The 26,555-nt window shown below is 39.7% G+C and overlaps 1 protein-coding gene and 1 long non-coding RNA gene across 3 annotated transcripts in view; both read left to right on the top strand.

The window, feature by feature from the left end:
• PDGFC (platelet derived growth factor C) overlaps positions 1-26,555 on the top strand; it is a 252,731-nt gene that overhangs the window by 55,687 nt on the left and 170,489 nt on the right. The gene's annotated exons all lie outside the window — the stretch shown is intronic.
• The window catches only part of LOC139176714 (uncharacterized), a 99,816-nt gene that overhangs the window by 45,088 nt on the left and 28,173 nt on the right, over positions 1-26,555 (top strand). The window contains exon 2 of the long non-coding RNA XR_011561127.1: positions 1-26,555. This exon is cut by the window's left edge and continues 23,861 nt beyond it; it is cut by the window's right edge and continues 28,173 nt beyond it. This is a non-coding gene — a long non-coding RNA (uncharacterized lncRNA).

The raw sequence follows: 26,555 nt of genomic DNA on the forward strand, positions 1-26,555 counted from the left end.
ATGTTGTTGAGTGGAATTTGGAAAAGGAATCTTTGCTTTTATATTTCATTTAAAAAGATGGCTTGAAGAAAATGGCTTTTGAGTTTTCATTGAAACTTCTTTGTTTATTTACAAGTTAATTGTCTTCCGCAGTATTTCCCTTTAGTGCTAGTAATTAAAAGTATTTAAAAATAATTAGTAACCACATCCAGGCCTGATTTTCCAAATCTATTCACTGAATAAAATTGAATAGTTTGCTTTTACTTTCTCTGTATCATTTTTGAGCTAGTTTACTTAGCTTTTTTTTTTTAAGGCTTGCAGGGTTTGATCCATAGATTTGAAATAATATTCATTAGGTCTAGCTGGTATATAACTAGCTGGTCTGTAATTATACTAAACCATTAAAAGATTTTTCAATAGTTTACCATAATTATGGGTGGATGTGAGATGCAGACATAATGAGTTAATTATATCTGATTGTGAATATATGTTAATTTTCTCATAGATTTGTGTCTTACATAAAGAAGAAATTAATTACTCTGTAGCTCTTTTGGCCAACATAATTACTTCAAAAACCAACGGGATAAATGTGTTTTTGGATACTTTAAACAGAAGTTTTACAATGTCCAAACAGGTAACAGTGGTCTGGAACTCATGTCTAATATACAATATTACTACAATCCTTAAGCCATTCTTTGGGGCTTTTGTATGTAAAAAGCTAGGAAATTGAAGCCTCAGTTTGACACTTCATTGCTAATAGGTGCCACTCTTCTGGACTAACTTTTTAAAAAATATTTATTTTATTTGTTGATTTATTTGTCTGCATCAAGCCTTCATTGCAGCACACGGGATCTTCATTGTGGTTGTGACAAGCAGGCTCAGTAGCTGAGGCCTGTAGGCTTAGTTGCTCTGCTGGATGTGGGATCTTAGTTCCCTGATAAGGGATTGAATCCACACACCCTGCATTGCAAGGCAGATTCGTAACTGCTGCACCACCAAGGAAGTCCCAGGACTGGCTTTAACTTAAGCCATGATTAAGGAAAATAAAATGGGTAAACCTTGCTATGGGAGATGGTACCAGTTACTTATTTTATATATTTATTGTGTATGTTATTTGTTAGTATATTATAAGCATGTTATTATAAGCATGGGGTTCAGATGGTATTTCTGTGTTTCTTTTCTAAGAGTACTATTTGATGAAATTAAGAAATTACCACTGATGATGTATTATAATAATTTATTATGCCTCTATTGAATATTTGTAATTCCTTGATCCAGAGATGCACACTTTTTGCAAATTTCCATGATGAAAGTTGTAATAGACCTTAGACTTAGAACACATTTAACGTCCTCTTTGAGCTGATTGCAAATTAAAAAAAAAAAAAAAATCGTCATTTTGAGGTGTCGTCTTCTCTTATTCTACGCAACACCGAAGAACCATTTCTTTATCAGATTGTAACATGCCATGAAAAGTAGGTTTTATAATACGACCAGTAACAACCAGCAGAGTGATTGGACTGAGAAGAAGCTCCAAAGCATTTCCCAAAGTTAAACTTGCACCAGAAAAAGGTCATGGTCGCTGTTGGGTGGTCTGCTGCTGGTCTAATCCACCACAGCTTTCTGAATCCCGGTGAAACCATTACATCTGAGAAGTATGCTCAGCAAATCGATTCAATGGTATTGGTCAACAGAAAGGGCCCAGCTTTTCTTCACGACAACACTGGACAGGACATTGCACAATCAGTGCTTCAAAAGTTAAAGACTCTGAAGTTTTGCCTCATCGCCATATTCACCTGACCCCATCACCAACTGATTACCGCTTCTTCAAGCTTCTAGACAACAGCAGGGAACACACTCCCACAACTAGAAGGAGGCAGAAAATGCTGTCCAAGAGTTTGTGGTATCCTGAAACGTGGATTTTTATGCTACAGGAATCAACTTATTTCTTGTTGGCAAAAGGTGTTGATTGTAATTTCCTATTTTGATTAACAAAAATGTGTTTGAGGCCAGTTACAATGATTTAAAGTTCATGGTCCAAAGCCACGATTATGTTTGCACCTAAATATTAAGGGGTAATGTGAATAAATCTCTATCTACACCCTGGGAGACTTATTTATTAATTCCAGCTTTGGTAGTAAAATATTTTGACACCCAGAGGATCATCAGAATGAGTTCTTCACTGGTGGGAAGTTGTTTCTGTAATGAGACTGTTTCACTGTCTTATTTTGTTTTCCATTTTGTTTTTATTTTCGTTACTCTTAGAGGTGGATTGAAAAAGATATCTCTGATTTATATCATAGAGTGTTCTGCCTATGTTTTCCTCTAGGAGTTTATAGTATCTGGCCTTACATTTGGGTCTTTAATCCATTTTGAGTTTATTTATTTATTTTTAATTAAAAACTGTTTTTTATTGTGGTAAAAGTCAGAAAACATAAAGCACACTATTTTAACCATATTTATCTGTACAGTTTAGTGACACAAAGTTGTTGTTGTTTAGTTGCTAAGTTGTATCAGACTCTTTTGTGACCCCATGGACTGTAGTCTGTCAGACTCCTCTGTTCATTGGATTTCCCAGGCAAGAATACTGGAGTAGGTTGCCATTTCCTTCACAAGGGGATCTTCCTGACCCAGGGTTCGAACCTGTGTCTCCTGCTTGGCATGTGGATTCTTTACCACTGAGCCACCATGGAAGCCCAGTGGCACCAAGTACATTCATATTGTTTTGTGACATTCACCATCATCCATTTCCTGAGTTTTTCACTTTTCTAAACTGAAACTATGTCCCTGTTAAACATACTTCCCCATTCCCCCTCCCGATCCTACTTCCCTTCCCCAGCCCCTGGCATTTATTGGTGCACTACTTTCTGATTCTATTAATTTGACTATATATATTAGTAAATATATCCTGCATTCTTTATTTGTATTCAGTTCAGTTCAGTTCAGTCACTCAGTCGTATCCGACTCTTTGTGACCTCATGAATCGCAGCACGCCAGGCCTCCCTGTCCGTCACCAACTCCCGGAGTTCGCTCAAACTCACGTCCATTGAGTCGGTGATGCCATCCAGCCATCTCATCCTCTGTCATCCCCTTCTCCTCCTGCCCCCAATCCCTCCCAGCATCGGAGTTTTTTCCAATGAGTCAACTTCGCATGAGGTGGCCAAAGTACTGGAGTTTCAGCTTTAGCATCATTCCTTCCAAAGAACACCCAGAACCAATCTCCTTTAGAATGGACTGGTTGGATCTCCTTGAGTCCAAGGGACTCTCAAGAGTCTTCTCCAACACCACAGTTCAAAAGCATCAATTCTTCGGCGTTCAGCTTTCTTCATAGTCCAACTCTCACATCCATACATGACCACAGGAAAAACCATAGCCTTGACTAGACGGACCTTGTCGACAAAGTAATGACTCTGCTTTTGAATATACTATCTAGGTTGGTCATAACTTTCCTTCCAAGGAGTATGTATATTTATATTAATGTATATATTAGATTATTAATATATAAATTATAATTAATGTATATGTTACATTTATATTAATATATCTAGTGAGGAGCTGGGAGATCCAGCTGGAAAGTTGGCACAGAGGTTCCATCATGCTGTTCAGCCTCACTGGTCAGGATAAGGAGCTTGGATGATCTCTTAAGCCTGATGAGAAACCACTGGAAAGTTTCCAGGGGAATAAAATGATCTGATTTATATTTAAAAGAATCACCTGGCTTCTGTTCGGAGATGAGACAGTGGGTGGGTAGGGCACTTAGGACTGCTTTCAGCAGGAGAAGGCATGGACCTGAACGTGGTTGGGGAGGATGCAGTGGCCTGGTGTGTCCTCGCTGCCACAGTGGCCTCAATGCTTTCTCTTACCCATTCCTCCGCTCATCTTTTCTCTTGACCCTTCTTCCCATCCCTCCCCTCCACCAGCATCTTTTCCCAACACCAGTCCATGAGGATGCTCAAGTCTTTCCCCCTCATCTTCCCATGTGAACATTCCTTCCACCTTCTCGAGTGAGCTGGCTCCACCCACACCTCTGCCTATAAACATGAGCCTTGGTCCTCCATGCCCTGCTTTATGGACAGCCTTCCGAAGTTCAGACCACTTCCTCACTCCAGCCTCCGCTGTTCCTCTTATTGTCACAGTGACACTCCTCACACCACATGGTGTCAGATGCTAGATACTTATTATTATTTCTAGTCTATTGACATTTCCAGAAGAACAGCCCTGGGTACATTTTCTTTAGTGTGGTAGCCTAGGCCCCTAATATTACACACAGAATGGATAAAATGAATTTTCCAGATTAGAGGGGAAACAGAACAGTCCTTTTTCAATGTCCAGCACCAGTGAACAGTTTAACTGAGTACATACTTTATATAAGAATTGAACCAGGAATCAGAAACACACACAGGCACTCTCTCCGCCGTTGAAAAGATGAATCCTTGTGATGTGGGTACAAGCCTATGGACACTCTACTGTATATTTCTAAATAGCACAGTACACTGATTTTCATTTTTTGTTTCCCACTAGGCTGAAGCTCGTTGAGGGCTAGGTCTAGGCCACATCCATTACGATTGTCTGTATACCTATTATTAGCACAGTTAGCAGAAACAGGAGTACAGTCCCTGGCTTGGGAAGATCCCCTGGAGTAGGAAATGGCAATCTACTACAGTATTCTTATTTAGAAAAATCCCATGGACATAGGACCGTGGTGGGGTACAGTCCATGGGGTTGCAAAGATTGACTATACACACACACAGCAGGTTGTTACATCAATGGCCGTTGTTGTTATCACTGTACTGAGGTTTTCAAGCACATGTGTATGTGAGGGTGTGTGTGTGTGAAGTGAGTTGCTCAGGAGGGAAGATTTTGAGATAACAGCATACATATAAGAGCGAAAAATTAGAAATATTAACTATGGATACTCAAATCAGTATAAATAGTTATCTGTACCCCTTTTAATAACAGAGTTTTAAGTTTTATATACATGTACACACACACATACATATATATGTGTGTGTATATATTTATAAGTAGACTGCGAATCTTTTTCCTAAGTTAAAATTTTTATGAAAAGCTTCCAAAAATGAGTTGTGAAGAGAGAAGCAAGCACCTTGGACTGGGATGCAGGATGATTGTCAGTGAAAATTTGTAAAATGTTGGTGGGTGTTGACTTCCTTGGAAATCACTCCCCTTTTATAAGATTGGAGGGTTGAACTATGTGGGTTATAATACTGATTGTTCTTTGATCGAAGATGTAAGGTCACTCAGTTCAGATAGTCATTTCAAGTTCAAAACTTCAGGCATCACACTGGAAATGTCTTTCTGTCCCTCAACTCAATCACCCAGGGGAACAAACCTCTGGTTCAGTATGTTGTTGTTTTGTCATTAAACCATGTCTGACTCTCTTGTGACCCCATGGATTGTAGCCCGCCAGGCTCCTCTGTCCCTGGGATTTCCCAGCAAGAATACTGAAGCATTTCCTCCTCTAGGGGGATGTGGGGGGGTACATTTCCTCCTCTAGGGGATCTTCCTGATTCAGGGCTTGAACCTGTGTCTTTTGTGTCTCCTGCACTGGCAGGCAGACTCTTTACCACTAAGCCACCTTGGAAGTCATGGTTCATTGTGAATTTTTATTTTCTTCCTTCCTTCCTTCCCCACCCCCTCTTCTTTTTGAAAGTTCCTACCTAATTCTCCAGAAGCCTGGCATCACAGTCTCTTAACACCCAAACACGCCCCATCCTGTTGGTTACCGGAAGTTCACCATGATTCTTGGTATTTTGGAGATCAGGGTTGAGTCCTTATTCTTGGACTGTCTGCTGCTCTGAATTCCTGGTCGTGGGTGACTGGATCCCTGGTCCTCACTCCTTCCCTCCTGGCCATACTACCTTCTGTAGTTCCGCTCACATGGGTCAGCTTCCTGCTTCATTACCAGGACAACATTGATAGATCTTACAAATCTTACTGCAGTCTCAGAGATAAATCAGGAAGGTGGGCTCAACCTGACATTGGGAGAAACAGCTTACAATTGCTTAGGAATCTGACCTTATCTTGGCCACTTCTCTCAAGGGGATTGTGGTATTGGCTGTCTCATTCTTTACCCAGCTTCTAGTCGTGTTCTGATTTGAGGGGCCCATTGTCTATTACGTCTCATCTTCCATCTCCACTTCTGTCTCTCTAAAGTTACAAATGTGTGGATTTCATTATGCAGAGAAATTTAACTTTTAATCTCCACCCTCTGGGCTCTGACACCCTTGGCACAAAGGACAGGATTCTTTGTACTTTTTCCCAAAGTGAAGAACCATCTACCATGCCATATGCTTCTAGGACCAGAAATGCAGTAGAAAAAGTTTTTAAATTACAGTTTTCATTTTAGTTGGGCCAGAAAAAAGTTCTTAGGCAGATCTAAGCCCATCCATAGCACAAAATACATAGGATTTGTCTCCATCCATAGGACAGACTACAGGGTTGGGTACATGTGAGTGTGTGTGTGTGTGTGTGGTGTGAGAATGTTAGTTTCCCGTCCCGTTAAGATTTTCTGAAGTAGGATTTATGTACTCTCAAAATATACTTTCTCAGATGGTTTGGTTTTTCTTTTATATTGAAGTCTGGTGATTTAAGCTAACTTCTAAATTATCTTGACACATTTTTCTTGACATTTTTCTTGAGGTACGGCAGAAGTTTGGAGAGAGTATAGAATTTGAAGCCAGACTCTTCAGTGCTCAAAACCTCATCTACCATTTTAGTATTCTATCCATAGCCTCAGTGGTTTCCATCTGCAGAGATGATGACAGTATCCATTTCACAGAATTGTTACAGGGGACAAAGGAGACAAGGTTTAGGTGAGATGACAAGGTGGCCTGGTTGCCTGTGTGATGCACCTTCAAACAGGCGAGTTTACCATAGACTGATACATTAATAAGACTAGTTCTGTTTTTAGAGAACTAAGGTATTTTGAAACTCCAGTTAAGTTTCACATAGGTGTTGTGCTTAGTCACTCAGTCATGTCCGACTCTTTGTGACCCCGTGGACTGAAATCCACCAGGCTCCTCTGTCCATGGGGATTCTCCAGGCAAGAATCCTGGAGTGGGTTGCCGTGACTCTATCCACACTCTATCCTGTTGTATTCTGGTGACTACAGCAGTTACAGCTGACTGAACCTCCTTTGGGTCCTGATAGCATTTCAGTGCCTGTTATCCAGGGACTGGGACACATCCTTGGGGGCCTTCTCCCTGGTCCTCAGCTTTGCTTCCATCCTTCTTAATTCCCCTGGAGGACAGAGCCCAGGTAGGCAACTGCCTGAGGGTTGTTATGTGTGGAGCTGGGGAGAGAGGGCGATGCAGGACGGGCCAGGATGCTCCTGAGGACCTGGGACCAGGCTGTCCTCTGGGTTGTCTGGTTTCCTCCTCAAGAATCACTTCCTCTTCAGTGGGGGAGGTTCAGATGACTTTTACTTAAATTCTTTGATAACCTCCTTTATCTATCCCAATAAATTCTTTAGTCAAATTAAGATTATGAAATGTGGGGGTCATATAGGAAGGTTAGGGATTTCTTGGATGTAGAAAAAGGTACATGTACTTTTTTGTACTGAATTTCTAGTTTCCCTTTTTTACTTTGTAAGGAGATAAGTGAGAAAATAAGATTTGTGAAGCCAGCTTTCCTTAAAATAAGATAATAGTTTGCCTTGCTTTACTCTGTATGGCAATCTCTAGGTCCATCTACATGTCTACAAATGACTCAGTTTTATTCCTTTTTATGATTGAGTTATATTCCACCATCATCTTGGGGGTTGGAATGCAAAAGTAGGAAGTCAAGAGATACCTGGAGTAATAGGCAGGTTTGGCCTTGGAGTGCAAAATGAAGCCGGGCAAAGGCTAACAGAGTTTTGTCAATAGAACACTCTGTTCATGGCAAACACCCTTTTCCAACACAAGAGCCAACTCTACACATGCTGCTGCTGCTGCTAAGTCGCTTCAGTCGTGTCCGACTCTGTGCGACCCCATAGACGGCAGCCCACCAGGCTCCCCCGTCCCTGGGATTCTCCAGGCAAGAACACTGGAGTGGGTTGCCATTTCCTTCTCCAGTGCATGAAAATGAAAAGTGAAAGTGAAGTCGCTCAGTCATGTCTGACTCTTCGCAACCCCATGGACTGCAGCCCACCAGGCTCCTCTGTCCATGGGATTTTCCAGGCAGGAGTGCTGGAGTGGGGTGCCATTGCCTTCTCCGAACTCTACACATAGATATCACCAAATGTTCAATACTGAAATGAGATTGATTATATCCTTTGCAGCCCAAGATGGAGAAGTTCTATACAGTCAGCAAAAACAAGACCCAAAGCTGACTGTGGCTCATATCATGATCTCCTTATTGCAAAATTCAGGCTTAAATTGAATAAAGTAGGGAAAACCATTAGGTCATTCAGTTATGACCTAAATCAAATCCCTTATGATTATACAGTGGAGGTGATGAATAGATTCAAGGGATTAGATCTGGTAGACAGAGTGCCTGAAGAACTATGAATAGAGTTTCCTTATTGTACAGGAGGCAGTGACCAAAACCATCTCAAAGAAAAAGAAATGCAGGAAGGCAAAGTTGTTGTCTGAGAAAGCTTTACAAATAGCTGAGGAAAGAAGAGAAGCAAAAGTTAAGGGAGAAAGGGAAAGATACACCCAACTGAATGCAGAGGTCCAGAGAATATCAAGGAGAGATAAGAAGACCTTAAATGAATATTGCATAGAAGTAGAGGAAAACTAGAATGGGAAAGGCTAGAGATCTCTTGAAGAAAATTGAGATATCAAGGGAACCTTTCATGCAAGGATGGACACTGTACAGTACAGAGATAAGAAGGACCTAAGAGAGGCAAAAGAGATGAAGAAGAGGAGGCAAGTATATATGGAAGAAAAAAAGAAAAAAGGCCTTAATGACCAAGATAACCATGATGGTGTGGTCACTCACCTAGAGCCTGGAAGTCAGGTGGGCCTTAGAAGCATTTCTATGAACAAAGCTAGTGGAGGTGATGCTAATCCAGCTGAGCTATTTAAAATCCTAAAGGATAATGCTGGTAAAGTGCTGCACTCAATATGTCAGCAAATTTGGAAAACTCAGCAGTGGCCACAGGACTGATAAAGGTCTGTTTTCATTCCAATTCTAAAGGGCAGTGACAAAGAATGTTCAAACTGCCAAACAGTTGCAGTTATTTCACATGCCAGTAAGGTTAAGGTCAAAATCCTTCAAGCTAGGCTTCAGCAGTACACGAACCGTGAACTTCCAGATGTTCAAGCTGGATTTAGAAAAGGCAGAGGAACCAGAGATGAAATTTCCAGCATTTGCTGAATCACAGAGAAAGCAACGGAATTCTGGAAAAATATCTACTTCTGCTTCATTGTGTGCCCTAAAGCCTTTGACTGTATGGATCACAACTGTGGAAAATTCTGAGAGATGAGAATACTAGACCACTTTACCTGTCTCCTGAGAAACCTGTATTCTGGTCAAGAAGCAACAGAACCTTACATGGAACAACTGACAGGTTCAAAAATAGGAAAGGAATACGACAAGCCTGTTATTGTCACCCTGTTTATTTAATTTATATGCAGAGTGCATCATATGAAATGGCAGGCTGAGTGAATTCACATACTATAATCAGTATTGCTGGAGAAATAGCAACAACCTCAGATACAAAAATGATACCACTCTAATGGCAGAAAGTGAAGAAGCACTTAGGAGCCTCTTCATGAGGGTGAAAGAGGAGAGTGTAAAAGCTGGCATAAAGGTCAATATTCAAAAAACTTAGATCATGGAATCCAGTCCCATCACTTCATTGCAAATAGAAGGGGAATAAATGGAAACAGTGAAAAATTTTATTTTCTTGGACTCCAAAATCCCTGCAGATGGGGATTGCAGCCATGAAATTAAAAGACGTTTGCTCCTTGGAAGAAAAGCTGTGACAAACCTAGACAGCATATTCAAAGGAAGAGACATCACTTTGCCAACAAAGGTCCGTATAGTCAAAACTATGGTTTTTCCATTAGTCACACGTGCATGTGAGTGTTGGACTTTACAGAAGGCTAAGTGCTGAAGATGTAATGCTTTTGAATTGTGATGCTGGAGAAGACTCTTGAAAGCCCCTTGGACAGCAAGGAGATCAAATCCTAAAGGAAATCAATTCTGAGTATTCACTGGAAGGACTGATGTTGAAGCTGAAGCTCTAATACTTTGGCCCTCTGATGCGAAGAAACTCTTTGGAAAAGACCCTGATGCTGGGAAAGACTGAAGGCAAAAGAAGAGGGCAGTAGAAATTGAGATTGGTTAGATAGTGACTCAGTAGACATGATTTTGAAGAATCTCTGGGAGGTAGTGGTAGACAGAGGAGCCTGATGTGCTGCAGTCCATGGGATTGAAAAGAGTCGGGCAGAACTTAGTGACTGAACACCACCACCACCAATATTCCATTGTATATAAGCACCACATCTGTTTCATCTATTCATCTGTCCATGGACGTTTAGGTTACTTCCATGAGACATGTATGTGGAATGTAGAAAAGTGGTAGAGAGGAACCTATTTGCGGGGCAGGAATAGAGACCCAAATATAGAGAACAGAAATATGGACATTGGGAAGGTGGGGCCCAGCTGGGATGCGTTGGGAGATAAGTAGTGGCATATATACAGTACCATGTGTAAAGTAGGTAGCTGGTGTGAAGCTGCTCTGTAGCGCAGAAGCTCAGCTGGGTGCTCGGTGACGACTTAGAAGGTGCTCTGTGATGGGGGAGTGGGAGGAAGGCCCAGGAGGAAGGGTGTATATGTATACATGTAGCTGATTCACTTTGTTGTACAGTAGAAACTAACATAAGATTGTAAAGCAACTATACCTCAATTTTTAAAAAAAGGTGATGCTTTGCTTTCCTTTTTTCAGATATCCTGATATAAATAATTTTTCAATGGTATACTTCATATTCTCGATTTACAAACTTGTATATATATATATATCATATATATATGTTATATATATACTCAGATGGAAAGCATATTTAGAAACAAGTCAATATCTTTCTAGGCCTGAAAAGAGGGGACTTTTTGCATAGCACTGAAAATGTGTTCTTGTTTGTTTAGTCATGTTGTAGAATCTCTTTACTTTTAGGCAGCATCTTATTAGCCTACAGCCTAATACAAAAGAACCATTACAAACTATATATTAAAAGAGTGTTCTTTTAGGGAATTTGGTAATATCTTTTTTGATAATGTCATGGATTTTACATTTCAAGGATATTCAGTATGACAATTAATAAAAATACTCCATACCTATCTAAGGGACCTAGTCTTACAGATACAACCTTTTAAATTCCTCTTTTCCTCATTTTTCCTAAGTGGAATATATACTCTTTTTAACTGTATATATGTAGCATATTTCAGGATTAAAATGATTATGATTTCTTAGAGTAAATTCCCCAACAATAGTTATATCTAAGGAGAAACAATAGTTTAAGAATAACCACATTTTAAAAGTGCCTGTTAAAAAGATTACCCATAAGACAAAAAACAATGAAATGTCTTCAGTTACGAGTTAAAGTTGATGTGGTGGAAGTGATTCACTGAGCAATGTCAAGTTGGTAAGAATATCACTTTAGAAAACTAAGTGCATTTAAAATTTAAAAAGTGTTTTTTTGTTTTTTTTTTTTACTGCTGCTTCTGCTAAGTCGCTTCAGTTATGTCCGATTCAGTGCGACCCCATAGATGGCAACCTACCAGGCTTCCCCGTCCCTGGGATTCTCCAGGCAAGAACACTGGAGTGGGTTACCATTTTCTTCTCCAATGCGTGAAAGTGAAGTCACTCAGTCGTGTCTGACCCTCAGGGACCCCATGGACTGCAGCCTTCCAGGCTCCTCCGTCCATGGGATTTTCCAGGCAAGAGTACTGGAGTGGGGTGTCATTGCCTTCTCCTTTTTCTTACTGCTGCTAAGTCGCTTCAGTCGTGTCCGACTCTGTGTGACCCCATAGACGGCAGCCCACCAGGCTCCGCCATCCTTGGGATTCTCCAGGCAAGAACACTGAAGTGAGTTGCCATTTCCTTCTCCAATGCATGAAAGTGAAAAGTGAAAGTGAAGTCGTTCAGTTGTGTCTGACTCTTAGCGACCCCATGGACTGCAGCCTACCAGGCTCCTGTCCATGGGATTTTCCAGGCAAGAGTACTGGAGTGGGTTGCCATTGCCTTCTCCGTTTTCTTACTAATGGAATTTAATTAGATTTGAAGCAAAACTTTTTCGAATGTTAGACACGTGATTTTAAGTATGAATCTGCTTGAGAAACAAATGAAAATCAAAAAAATTAAAAAGCATTATTTACTGTTCATGCAGAATTATTTTTTTAACACTCTGATAGTTTGAAAGCTAACAGCTTCACATATAAGCAAAATATTCCACTGAATATAACTCGTGTAGATTAGATAAATCAAAGTTGGATTAACTTAATTTCTTAAAGATTTGGCAAAATAAGCATTTTAGAGCTTCTATTATGATTCTAGCCAGGGGATTTGTTTTTAAAATATGTATTTTTTAATATGTAAGTGGAAAACAGACTTAAGGCTTAAATACAACTTCCCCCCTTATGTTTACAATTCAGAATAGTTGGTGTACTATTGTGGCAGCACTAAAATGATATAAAGATGCTCTTCAGATTATTTTTATGGAACCTTTACTGCAGTGCTTATGTTTTACCTGGGGCATGGAGAGAGGATTTGACACCTTCTTCTATGTCTATATGGGCTTTCCTTGTGGCTCAGCTGGTAAAGAATCTGCCTGCAATGTGGGAGACCTGGGTTTGATCCCTGGGTTGGGAAGATCCCCTGGAGAAGGGAAAGCCTACCCACTCCAGTATTCTGGCCTAGAGAATTCCATGGAGTGTATAGTCCATGGGGTCGCAAAGAGTTGAAAACAACTGAGCGACTTCACTTTCATACTTTCTGTGTCTATATATACTCCATAACTTAACTGATTAAGTATCTTTCTTTAGGAAGAACTGTATTCTGAGAGCTTGTTGATCCAATATTTTGTGAAATGATAAGTGTAAATGGTAATTTTAAAAAGGTAATCCCATACTAATAACCAATTAATTAGTTAAAATGTACTGAATTATACAACTGTGAATTTACATAAAACATTGAATTATGTACTTCGTACGGGCGAGTTGTGTGGATATGAATTAGATCTCAATAAAAGCTGTTACAGAAAGTAAGCTGTTGACCCATGAGATCTAGGTAGGCTGGTTCTTAGCTGAAGGATGTGAAAGGTTTGTGTGTATAAATTATGTGCCAATGGTGCCCAGGGTATGTAAGAAATCTTCCAGGATCTCTACTCTTTGAAGAGAAGGGGGTCACAAGAGGACTTGTTGTTAAAAGACAGGCTTTTTAAACCTAAGCTTTGCATCTGGGTCTTTCTGTTAGTGTACTGTGGGCATCAACTTCCCAACTGGAAGCCTCTGTCCAAAACATGAGGATGGGTGTGATTTGCATATCAAAGGATTATAACTGTAAACATGGAGGGGAAAATAGCTCTTGAAGTTTTATTTAAAATGCCTCCAGCTTTTTTTTAGCAGCATTCTTTTTATTGTCTATAATTTTAAGTAAATGTATGTATGGACTATTATATGATATCCTACTGAATACATCCAATGTCAACAAAAAATATAAATATTTATACGGTAGTGACTGTATACTTACATACATCTTGAGTTTGCCTCTTTTTTCTCCTGAAGACTTTGACTCCTTTTATTAAAATTGTGAAATCTCATGAACTTAGACAGATGAGGCTAATACTGTTGATAATCAGGATATAGGGATAGTTTTTGGCTTTGCCTCCCTATTATTTCCTCACCTGCCAGAAAGGAAGAAGGAAGGAGGGAAGGATGAAGGGACCAAGGAACAGAGGGAGGGAGACAGAGAATGTTCTAAGGGCATTTGCCCTGAGTGCAGTAACTACTTCCTAATCATTAGAGGTTAGGAATGCTTGATCATTTGAGTATCTACTGTGTACAAGGGACTGAGTTCATATTTTTTTAATTTGTTTTATTGAAGTATAGTTGATTTACAATGTTGTGTTAATTTCTGCTGTATGGTAAAGTGATTCAGTTACATATATATATATATATATATATAAAATCTTTTCCATTATGATTTGTTACATGATACTAAATATAGTTTTCTGTGCTACAGAGTAGTGCCTTATTGTTTATCCATCCTATATATAATAGTTTGCATTTGCATCCCAAACTTCAGTCTGTCACTTGGCAACCACAGGTCTGTTCTATATGCCTGAAATTCTGTTTCTATCTTGTAGAGAAGTTCACTATATCATATTTTAGATTCTCCATATAAGTGTTATCATATGGTATTTGTCTTTCTTTGTCTGACTTCACTTAGTATGATCATCTTCCGGTCCATTCATGTTGCCGCAAATGGCATTGTTTCATTCTTTTTTCCCCAAGTAATAGTCCCTTGTTTACATGTGCCGCATCTCCTTTACCCTCTCCTCTGCTGATGGACAGTCAGGTTGTTTCCACGTCTTGACAGTGCTGCTGTGACCATAGTGGTGCACGCCTTTTCAGATTATCGTTTTGTCCAGATAATGCCCAGGAGTGGATTTGCAGGATGATAGGCTTCCCTGGTGGTTCAGACGGTAAAGCGTCTGCCTGCAGTGCGGGACATCAGGGTTCAATCCCTGGGTTGGGAAGATCCCCTGGAGAAGGACATGGCAACCCACTCCAGTACTCTTGCCTGGACAATTCCATGGACTGAGAGGCTCCTCAGAGCCTAGTAGGCTACAGTCCATGGGGTCGCAAAGAGTCGGACATGACTGAGCGACTTCACTTCACTTCACATGGTAGCTGTACTTTTAGTTTTCTATGCTGTTCTCCATAGGAGCTGCACCAATTTACATTCTCACTAACAATGTGGGAGGGCACCCTTTTCTGCATACCTCGGGACTTAGTGTAGCACATTTAGTGTCTACATCTTAAGTGTAGCACATTTAGTGTCTACAAACACAGGCTGCCTGTCCTCCAGGAGTTTCCCAGCTCATTCTTCAAATGGAGACCACAGCTCAATGAAATATATGCAGAGTCCAGCTACTATACTATTGATGAATCCTTAAGGCTTCCCTTGCTCAATGTCCAGCTTCACTCCAGCTTGCTAAGAATTAGATATTTTTCCCTGTAATCCCTTTTCATGACCTCCAGAAAAAAATCAGTTTCTCAGTTTAAATTCACTCTCTACCCCCTTCTTTCTTTTTTTGGCTGAATCCTAACAAAACTCTCCTCATTCCCTCAAATCCAGTCTCTACCCCCCACCCTTTTTTCATATAGAAACCTTGATCCAAAACAATTGAATTTCTGCTGAAGATTATCGATATTTGTTTCCTATCTATAATTGATTCCCCAGTTATCATACTATTATAAATAAATCATTAACAGGTCTACCCATAGAAAATATAGCTTTTCCTTACCAGTAATTGTGTGGATTTATTTTCAAATATCCCCTCTGTCTTACTACTCCCAATATTCAGCTGCTCTTTGAAATAATTATACACATGTTGTGTTTAAGAGATTAATTCTGGCATCAGACAGAACTGGATTCATTTCTTATCTCTACCAGTTTCTGGGTATTAATGGACTGAATGTTTGTGTCCCTGAAATTCATATGTTGAAGTCCTAGCCCCCAGTGTGATAGTTTTTGGAGGTGATGTGATACTGTTGGGAAAGTGAAATGCTCCAGGCACTTGGGGAAATAGCTTGGTGGTTTCTTATACTAAACATGGACTTACTATATGATCCAGAATCACACTCTTTGCCATTTATTCCAGATAAATGAAACCTATACTCTCACCAAAAGAATCTATATATGAATTTTCATAGCAGTTTTATTTGTGAAAGCCACAAATTAGAAGCAACCTAAGTGTCTTTCCACCAGTGGATGCTTAAAAAAATCTGGTGCATCTGTGCTGTGGAGTGCTGCTCAGCAGTAGGACAGATATACCACATTGTGTCTAACTGTAGCCTACCAGGCTCCTCCATCCATGGAATTTTCCAGTCAAGAGTACTCGAGTGGGTTGCCATTTCCTTCTACCAGGGGATCTTCCAACCTGGGGATTGAACCCAGGTCTCCCGCATTGGCAGGCAGATGCTTTACCGTCTGAGCTACCAGGGTAAGCCCATCAGGCAAATCTCAGTTAAGGGCTGTTCAACAAAATGCCTGACTGGTGCTCCTGAAAGCTGTTAAGGTCAGCTGAAAAAAAAAAGAGAGAGATCTGAGAAACTATCGAAGTAAAGGGAATCATGCTGCTTAGTGACTCAGTCATGTCCAACTCTTTGCTGCCCATTGAACCCTGCCAGGCTCCTTTGTCCATGGAATTTTCCAGGCAAGAATACTGGAATGGTTGCCATTTCCTTCTTAGGGGATCTTCCCAACAGAGGGATTGAACCCATGTCTCCTGTGTCTCCTGCTTTGGCAAGCGGATTCTTTACCACTAGCCCCACCTTTACTGTTTAGCCTAAAGGGAAGCCTGAGGTAGTATTAATACAATAACTCCATGTCAGTATGGTGTCCTGGAACAGAAATGGGACTGTAGGTGAAAACTAAAGAAACATAATTAATCTTTGACCTTTGTTAATGATAATGGAGCAGTATCAGTTCGTTAATTATGACAAATGTACCCTAGGGATTTTAAGATGTTAATGATGGGAAGCAAGGTTAAGGTTGATGGGTACACTACTATTTTCACAATTTTTCTGTAAATCCCAAACTTTTCTTAAAAAACAAAAAAACTTAATAAAAAACTACCTGTGTTATGTGTAATTGAGGGAAAAAAATCCCAGTTGCAAATGCCATTGAGCTACAAATAAAGCCCATGTTTAATCCCCTTTCTCACCTTGAGATGCCCTCAGACAATACTGAGGGGTAGCCAGAATCCAAGTGTGCAGAGAGGAAATTATAAGAGCTTTATGAACCCAAAGTCTATTTCCACTTTAATTATATCCCCAGACTTCAAAGAGAAGCCTTTGTCCATGCTAAGAATTTCTTCAAAGTACATCATAAATCTTTTTTTTTTGGAAACTGTCCCCCTAAGCTACCTTCCAGGAATTCCTAATTATAACACAGGGAAGAACCAAGACGTCAGCTCCCATTACTCATCTGTCTACTCTTAAAATTATAGTTTTACACTGCATTGTATCACATGTTTTAGAAGTGATGATAAAAATACAGTTGAGTCAAAGAGAGAAAGTGATTATTCCTACAAAAGAGGAGTCCAAATCACCCCTCAAGATGTGCCAGAAACATTCTAGAGTTTAAGCAAGGAAGTAGAAATCAAATAGATAAACAATGAGGTCCTACTGTAGAGCACAGGGAACTATATACAATATCCTGTGATAAACTATCATGGAAAAGAATATGAAAAAATCTGTATATATAGAGCTGAATCACTGTGCTGTCTACCTGAACCTGATACAGCATTGCAAATCAACTATACTGCAAGCAAAAAGGTAGACTCCAACAAACAAAAATTAGATTGGATCTCAATTACTATCTTTAACAATGGATATAATTTTAATGAAATGGAAGAACAGAAGAAGCTCACATTTTCCACTTTTAAAATTTAGGACTTTAAGAAATCTAAGTCAGAAGTATATTTAAGTGATTTGTATTTGGGCACAAGGATTATATGAAATCCTCTATTATTTGCTTTCAAAAGTTTTACAGGTGAAATGCATGTATATATTATATGTGTACACATAAACATTAAATGCATATGTGTAGATGATAAATACATGTCTCTCTGTATAATTATAGACACATTTACACACACCATGACACAAGCATACAAAACCAGGAGCAACTTTCTCCCAGCAATACTGGGTTTCATGTTTTGCTTTTGTTTCCTGACACATTTGCATTAATGGACATGCAAGCTCACATGTATGTTTGAAGTGGTGTATCTGCTATAAATTAAATGTGGGATGATATAGGACTATAATGTTCCTTTATTCCATTTCAGAGAAAGAAGGCCCCATGGGTAATAGAGAAAAATATTTCTAATGGAATTAAAAGAAAGTTGAGCTCTTTAACTAGATTTTCTTTGGTATCTGGGCAAATAGTCTCTTTGGGAATGAATCAGAGATTGGATGCCAGGATTTCTAAATGGTATCTTTATTATTATTATTTTAATTAATTAATTAACTTTAATTGGAGGATAATTTATTTACATACTGTGGTGGTTGTTGCCATAATTCAACATGAATCACCCATGGGTGCACATGTGTCTCCCCATCCTGAACCCTCCTCCCACCTCCCTCCCCATCCCATCCCTCTGGGTTGTCCCAGAGCATCAGCTTTGAGTGCCCTGCTCCATGCATCGAACTTTTACTGGTCATCTGTATTACATATGGTAATATACATGTTTCAATGTTATTCTCTCAAATCATCCCACCCTCGCTTTCTCCCACAGAGTCCAAAGTCTGTTCTTTACATCTGTGTCTCTTTTGCTGCCTTGACATAGGATTATCATGACCATCTTTCTAAATTACATATATATCAGCATTCAGTCTTATCAGTCAGTGTTCATTCTTCATTTTGGGGTCACTGTCATTCTTAATATCTGTTTCTGAATTTGCTGTGTAAATTTTTTAGTCTACATTTTGGGTGTAATTTTCACTGTTTGTAGGTGAAAATGGCCATGTCTATTGCTAGTGTGTATAAATAACTATAGATGTAGAAGTGGTACATAATTTTACTGTCTGGGAACATGATAGATTCTTGTGATAAGCTCTTCTCTCACCTTTGGTGTGGTCTCCTAATTGTTGTTTTTACTGAGTATGTGTTCTCCTGCAAAGACTTAAATTGGCACAGACACATGAGTGATGTAGGTCATCAATTCATCATTGAAAGTTGATATTTAATTTGTTCTATAAATCATTTTATTTCATAATATTATTTCCCCCATTTGTTTTAAGGTTGAATATTTCATCTCTTTAAAAAAATAAAAATTTCTTTAAGTGCCCTCTTACACACACACACACACACACACACACACTTGTCACTGTTGCTTTGTGGCTTCTCTCTTTCTTCACCATCAGAGCCAGTAGGGTAGGAAGTCTTTGAAACCACTGTATGTTACTCTTAACAATTGAAACATAGTAGAAGCTCTCTAAAGAAATCTTCAGGAACTAAATACTTTTTTAATCCAGTAAATAATTACTGCATGCCCATTTTTTGGTTCTGTATAGTTGAAGACTGAGAAGTCTGAAGGAAGCCAAAAAGAAAAAAACATATTCTTTGCTAAAAAGTGCTGATGCTGGGAGGGATACTTCAGGTGGAGATGAGGTGAACACAGGTGAGATGTTCAGGACCACAGATAGTTGTTTGGCTGTGGCATAGAATGCAGATGGGTTGTTAAATAACTCCCTGCAAGTCCATCAAGTTGTAATCTTGTGGTTAAACTATGGTAAATTTATACAATGCACTATACAGCCTTTAAATGAATAATCTAAAACCTACTTTATATGGATGTAGTCAGAAGTATAGCATTGAATTAGGAAAAGTAAATTATAGACAATCCTTATAGTTTGATAGAGCATATATAACGTGCGGAAACATGAAAGGCAATAGAATATTAGGGATCATATAAAAACATTGAAGAAATAATTAAGACCAAAATAAGCATAAAAGTTTTCTCCGTGGCGATGAGGAGGACTATGGGGTTATGAGAGGGAACATGGGGTCTTCAACTGTATCATCAATAATTAATTTCTTTTGAAAATTCTGAAGCAAATTTGACAGAATATTAAGACCTGTGAAAATTGGGGCGTAGGTACTAAGTGTTTATCCTAATATTTTCTGGACTTTTCTTTTTGCTTGAAATACTTTATGACAAAATCACAAACATACTTTATAACAAGATAAGGTAGTTCAGTTCAGTTCAGTCGCTCAGTCGTGTCCGACTCTTTGCGACCCCATGAACTACCACACGCCAGGCCTCCTTGTCCAACACCAAATCCTGGAGCCCACCCAGACTCATGTCCATTGAGTCAGTGATGCCATCCAACCATCTTATCTTCTGTTGTCCCCTTCTGCTCCTACTTTCAGTCTTTCCCAGCATCAGAGTCTTTTCCAATGATAAGGCAGTAGACAGTGGTTAAACAGAAGATTGAAGGAGTCAGGGGTGAGGTTGTAAAGTGTATGATGTGTCATGCTGAATTTTGAATTTGCTCTATGAAGGTATCCACTCTTATGGTCATTGTAACTCATCTTTTGGTTGATGACTGTAAAATCCTTGAGCTCAGCCCAACCCAGCCTCCTCCTCTGCATGTCAGATACCCTGGTCCTGGTAGCACTGTGGATGTTTCATGCCCCAAACTAGACTTCTGTTTTATTCTAGACTGTTGTTATTCAGTCACTAAGTCATGTCTGACTCTGCGACCCCATAAATTGTAGCATGCCAGGCTTCCCTGTCCTTTACTATTTCCTGGAGTTTGCTCAAACTCACATCCATTAAGTTGCTGATCCCATCCAACCATCTTATCTTCTGTCGTCCCCTTCTCCTGCTTTCAATCTTTCCCAGCATCAGGGTCTTTTCCAATGAGTCAGTTATTCTCATCAGGTGGTCAATGTATGGAGTTTCAGCTTCAGCATCAGTCCTTCCAATGAATATTCAGGACTGATTTCTTTTAGGATTGACTGGTTTGATCTCCTTGCAGTCCAAGGGACTCTCAAGAGTGATCTCCAACACTGCAGTTCAAAAGCATCAATTTTTCAGCACTCAGCTTTCTTTATAATCCATCTATCACATCCATACATGACTACTGGGAAAACCATAGTTTTGACTACATGGACCTTTGTCAGAAAAGTAATGTCTCTGCTTTTTAATATGCTGCCTAGGTTTTAAAAAGCAGGGCCATCACTTTGCTGACAAAGATCTGAATAGTCAAAGCTGTGGTTTTTCCAGTAGTCACGTACGGATGTGACCTGGCCATTATTCTCATCTCTCTCTCACCACCAAGATATAATTGTCCACCTGCTGTCACCTGTTTCATCTGCCATGAATTTGTCTTAAATTCTCTTTCGATTATTCCAACATTGTCTGAGTCGGACCCCCTGTCCCTCCATCCTGGCCTACTGAAGTGTCCTTGCTGCTGCTGCTGCTAAGTCGCTTCAGTTGTGTCTGACTCTGTGCGAACCCACAGACGGCAGCCCACCAGGCTCCCCCGTCCCTGGGATTCTCCAGGCAAGAACACTGGAGTGGGTTGCCATTTCCTTCTCCATTGTGTGAAAGTGAAAAGTGAAAGCGAAGTCGCTCAGTCGTGTCCAACTCTTCGTGACCCCATGGACTGCAGCCTACCAGGCTCTTCCATCCATGGGATTTCCAGGCAAGAATACTGGAGTGGGGTGCCATTGCCTTCTAGTGGTCCCTTGGATGTACTCTGCATATTAATCTTTCACCTACTTTCTAGAGAGACACAGTCAAAGCAAGTCTGACCATTACCCTTGCTTGCTGAGAACTCTTTCAGGACTCTACACTCTCTATAAGGATATTTGTATGTTCCATGGAAGGCCCAGTTCCAAAGCCACCTGTGGTCCTTGTTAGAAATGCAAGTTTCTGGATTTCCCATGTGGTCCAGTGGTTAAGAATCTGCCTGCCAATGCAGGAGTCATGGATTCCATTCCTGGTCTGGGAAAATTCCACATGCTGCAGGGTAAGCAAGCCTGTGTGCCACAACTACTGAACCCATGCTCCATAACAAGAGAAACCACAAAGTGAGAAGCCCACTCACTCTCAACTAGAGAGTGCACACAGCAGTGAAGACCCAGCACAGCCAAAAATAAATAAATACATAAATAAAAAAGGCAAGTTCTCTGGCCCAGACTCAGACCTGATGGCATAATCTCTAGGGTTGGGTCCCAGACGAGGATTTATAAGAACAGCCCAGATTATGTATATGCATCATAATGTTGAGAATCATCAATCTGGATAAAACACCAGCTCTGGAGCGGGGTGTGGGAAGCACATTCTTCACGAGTCAGCCTTATCTATTGATACTTCATCTCTGCCTTCCACACTCTTTCCTGCCCAGTTATTTTTTTCACTCTCGCTCATCCTTTAGACTAAAAACACTAGCATCTCATCTCAATGTCTTACCTGTTCCCTCTGCCCCCAACTCCACAAGTTTCTGTCTCCAACTCCATATAGTTTCTCAAAAGTTCCCTTCCTTTAAGTGGTAATGGTCCTGAGGCTGGGACAGTCTTGTTTCTGTAACACACAGCAAGGGATCTGGTGTAAGGGTGACCTTCTAAAAAGATTCTTCAACTAATGGCACTGCTTTTGAGTTGACAGGGAGCTGATCATGAGTTTTGAGCCTGTATTTCAGGTAGATCATTCAAGAAATCTGTGAACAGGAGAAAATCAGAGCTGGCCATGTTGAATTCTAGCAGTTGGATGTGTAAGAGATCAAGATTGGAGATTTTCATTAGATAAATATAGAGATGATTGACATCTCCGGGCTATAGCCAGATGAAAGGAGAGGATGAGGGTTTACATTTTACACATATTATGTTTTCTACTCAGTTATTTAATAAACGTGACCAGCATTTATTTAGAGATACAGAGTAATGAACATAAGTCTAGAAATGAGCTATTAGGAAGGTTTCAGCCAAGTAGGGGTAGTTGAAGTGATGTGCTTAAATTATCACTTACAGGAAGGAATAGAAAGTATAGGATATAAATTATAGAGAAAACCAGTACTAAAGAGAAACTGAGGATAAGGGCTTCAGAGAAGGAATGACCATACGGTAGTTTTAGCAGAAGAGTGGGACTTTGTGAAGAGCAGGAGTGGTCAGCTGTGACAAATGATGCAAAAAGATCCAGTGAATTGCAGATTGAGAGTTATCTTTTGGAATTTGCTATTGGGATATCGATAGGAACCATAAGAAAAGCCATTTTAATGGGGCTTTGAATGAGGTGGTGGGAGTGGGAGCTGTTGGATTAGTGAATGAATGGTTGGTGAAGATATATTGACAATGAGAATCAACCTTGTGTTCAAGAAGCTTTAGACAGCGAGGCAATCATGCATTTGAGTGGTATTGTTTTGTTGGCTTTAGTTGTGATGAGTGTAACTTGAGTATGTGTAATTGCCCAAGAGATCGAATTCCTAGAAAAAGAAAAGTGCCTTAGGGCCCAAGAAAGATTGGAAACCATTGCTATGAAGAGGGTGAATTATCCTGAGCAGAAGCAGAGGAACTCTAGCTTGGGTAGAACAGTGACCGAAAGTGGGATCCAGCTGCTCGCTGCTCAAAAACCAATAAAGAGGTGAGGTTAGTGGAAAGCTGGCTTTACTTTGGATGCAGGGAGCTGAGGGTGGGGGAAGGGCCAACACCTGTCCAAAGCCTGATTCCCCCACCTCCCTGCATCCAACAATCAGGAGGGCAGAGGTTTTACAGATGAGAGAGGGGGCTCCATGCAGAAACAGTGCAGTCAGCTCTGATAGTCGTCTTGAAATTGGTCATCAGTGGTCTGACCAGTGTCATCTTCATTGTTTTAAGTACAGTTAATCTTCAGTTCCACGGTTGTTTGTTCCCATTCCTTGAGACCAGTTCTCAAAATTGTGGCAACTTATATCATAGCTACAATCGGTCATCATGTAGTTAACTTTTTTCACCTGGTGCGGGTTTAGTATCCATAAGACAGTTTACAGGACATGGCTCAGGATATTATCTGTAGCCCTTGAAGAGGGACTAAAGGTCCTTGGTGATGCTTGATGACTGCATGCGTGCTCAGTGGCTAAGTGGTGTCCGATTCTTTGCCCATGGACTACAGCCAGCCAGGCTCCTTGGTCCATGGGCTTCTCCAGGCAAGAATGCTGGAGTGGGTTGCCATTTCCTTCTCCAGGGGATCTTCCTGACCCAGAGATCAAACCTGAGTCTCCTTCATTGGCAGGTAGAAACTTTACCACTGAGCCACCAGGAAAGCAATGCATATCTACCCAAATAGATAATTTATGAGTGTGAATGTTAATAGTGAGATTTCTGGAAATCAGTGTAGACCATGAAGCTGAAGTTGGCTTATATTTTTTCTGATATTTTCAACATACATTTAATGTAGAACAAGAAATCGTTCTTTGTCTTAGCTAGTCCTCTCTCTCCTGACAGGCCAGGTAAAGCTCCTTCAGTCAATTTCTGACTGGCAGGAAAGTCTCATAATTTGGGGACCAGAAAATGTGTGAATGTGCAGAGATGGGAGCAGAGAGAGCCAAAAGAAAAGTAAAAGAAGGCTGAAGTAAAATGTGTTGAGTTTGAAATAATGATTTTGGCTAATAATACTGTTAATTTGAACAATTTCCTTTGTTGAATTATCAAAGAATATGAGACCTTCTGTCTTTATCTTTTAGTCAAATGTCTGTTTTCCTCAATAAAACCAAATGAATTTATCTCACGGGTTTAAATCCCCAAATAAGTTTCTGTCATCCTTCATATTACATGTAGAGGCCTGGATAACCTAAAGCTTTCTTTGTTACTGCAGAGAGGCATTGACTGGGCTTCTTTATTTTACGTATGAAGTTATCTTTAAAAAGTGATGGAGATAGTTTCTGCCAAAAGTGATGCCATCATTTTAGCAGATGGTCCATAGACACATAGTCTCTTCTTGACTTCATTTCAAATCTTAATAGAATACCCTTCTTCTTTTTCTTCTGAAAAAAATCTATTTCCAGGCATAGTACTTGGTGGTCCTTAAAGCTTACAGTTTGCTCATAAATTGTCTTTGTCAGTGGCTGCCCTTGTTCCTGAGCTTCCTGTGCCTGGATGACTAACTTTCTACCCTCTGACTGCCTGTGTTGCTATTAGTACCTTGCTGTTCAGATTGCACAGTGGGATCTGCGTAGGTTTCTCTGTATTTTCAACTCTTAATGCACATTTAATGTGTTAAACATATGACTTTTCCAAATGCATAACTGAAATTTTGATTTGTTAGTATTGTGTTGTATCAGTCTATTAATTAAAACATATGAGTTTAAAATTGTAATAAAAGTTTGAAAGTGGTAGCTATGATGAAGGGCAGGAGGAATTCACATCTGAGGGCATTTCTGTTGACTGTCCAACCTGGAGCCCTGTGTGTCTAGGGGCATGTAAACTTCTTGATCTTAAGGTTTCTAAGCTGTTGAATGAGGATACCACTTACCTGTCAGGGTAATTTTGGGGAGTGAATGAGAGTATTAGAGCATCCAGCCTTTTCCCAGTCATAGATTACATAACCTGAGTCACTGGTGGAGTGTTGTTCAACCTCAGAAACTTCTTTAAAGCAATAATGATATTTATACTTTGTCTCTAGATACTGTAAGGTTATGAAGTATTTTTGAATTATGATAAGAAAGATTGAATTATTCTCTATATATTTACTTTATTTAAAATTAGTGTTACTGTTTTCTTTACTTTTTTATTGAAGTATAGTTGGTTTACAGTGTTGTGTTAGTTTCAGGTGTACAGCATAGTGATTCAGTTATAAGAATCAATATGTATACATACATATATATTCTCTGTCATATTCTTTTTCCTTATAGGTTATCACAAGATAGTGAGGATAATTCCCTGTACTATACAGTAGGTCCTTGTCATTTACCTGTTTTATATAGAATAGTGTGTATCTATTAATCCCAAGCTTCTATTTTATACCTCCTACCCTTTCCACTTAGATAACCTTAGATGTGTTTTCTGTGTCTGTGTGTCTGTTTCAGTTTTGTAAATAAGTCCATTTTTGTATTATTTTTTTAGATTCTGTATATAAGAGATATCATATGATATTTGCCTTTGTCTGGCTGACTTCACTTAGTATGCTGCTGCTGCTAAGTCGCTTCAGTCGTGTCTGACTCTGTGAGACCCCATAGATGGCAGCCCACCAGGTTCCCCCGTCCCTGGGATTCTCCAGGCAAGAACACTGGAGTGGGTTGCCATTTCCTTCTCCAATGCATGAAAGTGAAAAGTGAAAGGGAAGTCGCTCAGTCGTGTCTGACTCTTAGCGACCCCATGTACTGCAGCCTACCAGGCTCCTCTATCCATGGGATTTTCCAGGCAAGAGTACTGGAGTGGGATGCCATTGCCTTCACTTAGTATGATCATCCCTAAATCCATTCATGTTGCTGCAGATTTTGCCCTGTATATATTTGGGAATTATTTATTTGATAAGAAGTTTTGTCATATTTGATTCATTAATTGCCTTAATATTTTATTAATCAAAATTCCTTAATCCTGGTATCAGATGTCCATTATTATTCATTTTTTTTGTAATCTGTGGTTGAAATGGTATAATTATTTCTAACCTTAACTTCATTTTTATCTAGATTTGACTAAATCACCTTCTTTTGATTCACTCAGTGAAAGCGGATTAATTATTATTGTATTGATGTTAATGCTTAATGTATGAGTCACATTTGTTTTTCAAGTAAATCAGCATTTTCGGTTATTCTGTGATTTTACTAACCTTTCTGTTTGAATTCCATCTTCCCTGTTTACTTATTCTCTTTTCCCTTTCTGTGCAACTTATTTTGGTCTCATTATTCTGTTTTGG

The sequence above is a fragment of the Bos indicus genome, chromosome 17 (assembly GCF_029378745.1).
Source record: "Bos indicus isolate NIAB-ARS_2022 breed Sahiwal x Tharparkar chromosome 17, NIAB-ARS_B.indTharparkar_mat_pri_1.0, whole genome shotgun sequence".
In the NCBI taxonomy this organism is placed as follows: Eukaryota; Metazoa; Chordata; class Mammalia; order Artiodactyla; family Bovidae; genus Bos; species Bos indicus.